The 4,370-nt window shown below is 50.2% G+C and overlaps 1 protein-coding gene across 1 annotated transcript in view; it reads left to right on the top strand.

Annotated features, from left to right (window-relative positions):
- Nucleotides 1–592, top strand: part of LMNA (lamin A/C) — a gene marked incomplete in the record, with an annotated part of 85,392 nt that extends 84,800 nt beyond the window's left edge. The window contains 1 exon segment of the mRNA XM_034756958.1: nt 51–592.
- Between the last annotated feature and the right edge of the window lie 3,778 nt (nt 593–4,370).

The raw sequence follows: 4,370 nt of genomic DNA, 5'->3' as shown, positions 1-4,370 counted from the left end.
TATGGCAGAGCTCACTTGAAGTCAGTGGGCCTCACGCTGACATCAGTGAGCTTTGGTTCAGGCCCAGAATCCTTTAGGAGGAGGATCAAATCATCAGGCCTGTTTCTCATACACACTAAGGCCCTTTTACGTCGCTCTCACAGTGGAAAGTGGCCTTCAAGTGGATGGAACTGTAACTTACCAGCCCTGCGAAAAAAGGACCTTGGTGCATTTCACCCAGCGGGCCTGATTCTCATTGACAGCTCTGTGTCAGCTTCAGATTCTGTTTAATCGCATGGGGGCATTATCTTAAGCTCTCTCCTTTTGTCCCATTTCCTCTGCTTAACTGCCATTCCCCCACCAGCTGCCGCACTGCTATAGCCAGGGGAGATACTGCTGGGTTTAGTTCTCGTACTGTACTGTTGTTAGTCAATGACACTTCTTTTTCTTCTTCTAAAGGCAGCCAAGTCGTGCCTTAGAGGGTGATACTGATTGGTTGAGTTTAATCAGAAAGGGAGAGGAGCGAGGAGCCCTGTTTAGAGAGCTTGGTAGCACAGGATCCGGTTCAGAGACCAAGGGCCGAGCGATCAGGGAGACAGAGAGACCGTTTCGGAATGTGCTTGTCATAAGCCTGGGACCAGATGTTAATACCAGTCCTGACCAAGAAAGCCTTTAAGGCTGCGTGTACAGGGCGACAGGGGTGCTTGGAAATTACAAGCGGGTCTAAATAAAGCAGATTTGCAGACTTCAGTCACGCCGGGTATTTACTGTTCAGCCGTGGCCCCTGCCTGAGCCTAAGATGGATCAAGACGGCCCAGCAAGATCCATCCAGTCCATTTGCCCTGTTGCACACAGTGTTTGAGGAAGCCTGCCGCACACCCTCCTCCATTGTAGCTGGGTGGGGGAGCCAAGGCAGCTCCGAGTAGAGTCAGCGTAGAGTTGTCCAGTCAATGCTGTATTGGCAAAATGATGCCCCAATCCCAGTATCTGTAGATCTTATTCTCCTGGAGACACTACCAAGGGGCGGCAGGTTGGGAGGGGAGGCTGTGGGAGCAGAACGATACCTCTCCTTGCACGCTCCAGGCTGCGCCCTGCCGACTGTTAGCTAAAAAACAGCTTTTGGGGACACCCCCAGAATAGCTCACTTACTAACCAGTCCATTTTTCCCACGGTCTGGGTTTCCAGGGTGGCTAAGGAAATACCTGGGGCTTGCCAGGGGCTCCCCAGAACAGCTCGGATGTGTTACCCCCAGAGGACACGGATACAGCCTTCCGATAAATGATTGACACCGGCAGTATTCTTTCCAAAACAAAGACACCTTTTACTGGTGCAAACAACAACCGCTAATACAATAATAATCTAACCCCCTCCCCACAAATCCCTTGTTACAAGTTAGAGCATCCCAAACCACAATAAGCATACCGTTGAAATGATTCGATGTGCCTGTGCCTTGTCACAGATGGCCGGTCTGTCACGAGACGCTGACAGCAGTTCTTAGCTGTACTTTATGTCTGACATACATAAATTCCTTTTACAATCAACACACAGACATACTCCTCTCCCAATGACTGTCCGACCCTCCTCTGGTACGTACCCTCCACAAACTCCTCAGTTGTCTGCTCTCTCTCCAACTGTCTTCTCCTTCGGTTTCTGCAGCTCCCTCCTTGACTATCAGCTGCCCGCTGACATCCTGCCCTTTCTACTGCCCTGTCAGAACTTTCTAATCACGTCTGCTACTGTCCTGTTTACCACTTTCTTTTTCCCGCCAACTTTACTTTGGTATGTGACCTTTAGCCTATGTTTAATGGTGAGGTTACCAGAGCTTATCCATGGAGTGACTTTTGCTTATTTCAAATAGAAGCTAAGGACACAAAGTGGAGTCTGGGGAATTTCTCTGGTATCACCGGGGACTATTCACAGGGAAGGAAGAGCTGGGACGTGCTGAGCCCCGATCCCCGGAGAATACAGGGAGAGGTATGGTGCAGCCCCACAGACCCCCACCCCCCATAGAAAGCCCTTGCATTCAGGCTGCAGCCCCCTCCCCACTGCCACCCTGCCCAAAGCCAGGTTTGCAAGGCTGCAGCCAGGGAAGGCATTTTTCAGCATCTCCTTCCCCAGTTGTTATCTTGCAAACCTGCCTTCCACTTGTTGCCAGACAGTAGCAACTTTTTTGCTGGCAGCCGAGGGGCTGCTAATAGGCAAAATCTACTGTATTATACGTGACTATGACAGCAAGCCCTACTGAGCCTGCCGTGCTAAGGGGACACTTCTCTCTGGGGCGTGTTCAGCACACATCTTTGTCTTTCCACTGGCACGCTCTCCTTTGACGGCTTCTCAGTGTTAGGATCTGAAAGCCAAAATCAGCACCCCCCCTAGGCAGAGCAAAAAAACATCCAGCAGACGATGGACTCCTGGCAGAAAATTGTTTCCTTGGGACGTGGCCGTCTGGTGCCAAGAGGCTGGAATTTGCATCCTCAATATACTGCTAATAAAACACCAGCTACAACTCTGATGTTAGACCCATAGACTTTAAGGCCAGAAGGGACCATGGTGATCATCTAGTCTGGACTCCTGCACATCACAGGCCACAGAACCTCACCCACCCCCTCCTGTAACTGACCTTGTAATGTTGAGCTTCTTGTTTACAATAAATTCCCGCAGGCTTTTTCCTCCAATTTTCAGTTTAACAAATCTCTTTTTTTTCAATCTGATACTGACTCTCCACTCAGCCTGCCTGAGTCTGGCTCCATCAGTTCCGTTCTGCTTTGTCTAGCCCAGGGTTTCTCAAACTGGGGTCGCCACTTGTGCAGGGAAAGCCCCTGGCGGGCCAGGCCTGTTTGTTTACCTGCCCCGTCCGCAGGTTCGGCCGATCGCGGGTCCCACTGGCCGCGGTTTGCTGCTCAGGGCCAATGGGGGCTGCGGGAAGCGACACGGGCTGAGGGACGTACTGGCCGCCGCGTCCAGCAGCTCCCATTGGCCTGCAGCGGCGAACCGCGGCCAGTGGGAGCCGCGATCGGCCGGACCTGCGGATGGGGCAGGTAAACAAACCGGCCCGGCCCGCCAGGGGCTTTCCCTACACAAGCGGCGTCCCCAGTTTGAGGTCTAGCCTGATTCATTGGGGTTTTTTTTAAAACGTTTTGGGGGGAAATCTTGAGATTTTTTTAGTTAATCTCTCTGTGAAATTTGGTAAAGTGTTCAGCATCGTAGTATGTAGGCACTTAATGACTCATGTAAAGTCCTACTGAAATCATGGCTAGACTATGAACCCTTCTCTTCTGGACCATGAGCCGATTTCACAGGCCCAGCTCCTTGGAGGTATTCAGGCACCTAGGGTTAGGGTGAAGGGTAAGAAGAAATTTTCTCGGTGGGCAGATTATCCCATAACTGTCCAGTAGGGTGTCCAGTTTCAGAGGGGTAGCCGTGTTACCTGAAGAAGCGGGTTTTTTACCCATGAAAGCTTATGCCCAAATACATCTGGTATGTATTTAAGGTGCCACCGGACTCCTCCTTGTTTTTGTCCAGTAGGGGGAGTTCTTGCACTTTCCTCTGACGCAATGATTACTGGGATCCTAGAATCATAGGGTTAGGAGGGACCACAAGAGATTGTGGCCACTAGCCTGGGATGGATTCCTACGTTTCCGTCCAATTTTCAGCCAGAGAAATGCCCCTGGACTTCATTTACAGCTTCAGCTGAGTAAAAGATTTGACTAATTTTTACTAGTACTGGGTTTTTTTTCATCTCTGCCTTGGTACCATGAGCTTAAACTGCACAGCCGGCAGAAGGAGCGAATTCCTAGCTGGTACATTATAGAAAATGATCTTACGGTAACTTGAACAAACTCCCAAGATTACAAACAAATCCCATGTTCCACACAGACCTGGGCCAATACCGGCCTTTTTTGGTTTGTTAGCCATTTAAAATGTCAGACGAGGCAGCATTTTGGGTTGGGCGCGAAATGCAAAATTTCAAAACGACGAGCGAATTGAAATATTGGCAAACAAATTCCATGGGGGGCGGGGGGCGACTGAAACATTTCATTTCAACTGAATTGAAACATTCTGTTTGGATTTTAAAACGTTTTGGGACACGGTTAAGGCAATTCCAGGAAACTTGGATGCAAAAGGGTGTTTCAAAACGACGACGAGAAGAAAGAAATATTTTGTTCTGTTGCGTGACTGCAGCATGAAACAAAGCTTGGAGAGCGAGCTGCCTGGGTTAAGTAGGGTCCGACCCCGGTGGAAACCGGCTGCGGGCGAGAAGCAGGCGATGCTGCCAGCATGAATCATAGAATCATAGAATATCAGGGTTGGAAGGGACCTCAAGAGGTCATCTAGTCCAACCCCCTGCTCAAAGCAGGACCAATTCCCAACTAAATCATCCCAGCCAGGGC

The sequence above is a fragment of the Trachemys scripta genome, chromosome 24, assembly GCF_013100865.1.
Source record: "Trachemys scripta elegans isolate TJP31775 chromosome 24, CAS_Tse_1.0, whole genome shotgun sequence".
Lineage (NCBI taxonomy): Eukaryota > Metazoa > Chordata > Testudines > Emydidae > Trachemys > Trachemys scripta.
Note: the sequence above shows the minus strand (reverse complement) of the source record. Positions and strands in the feature narration are given on the sequence as shown.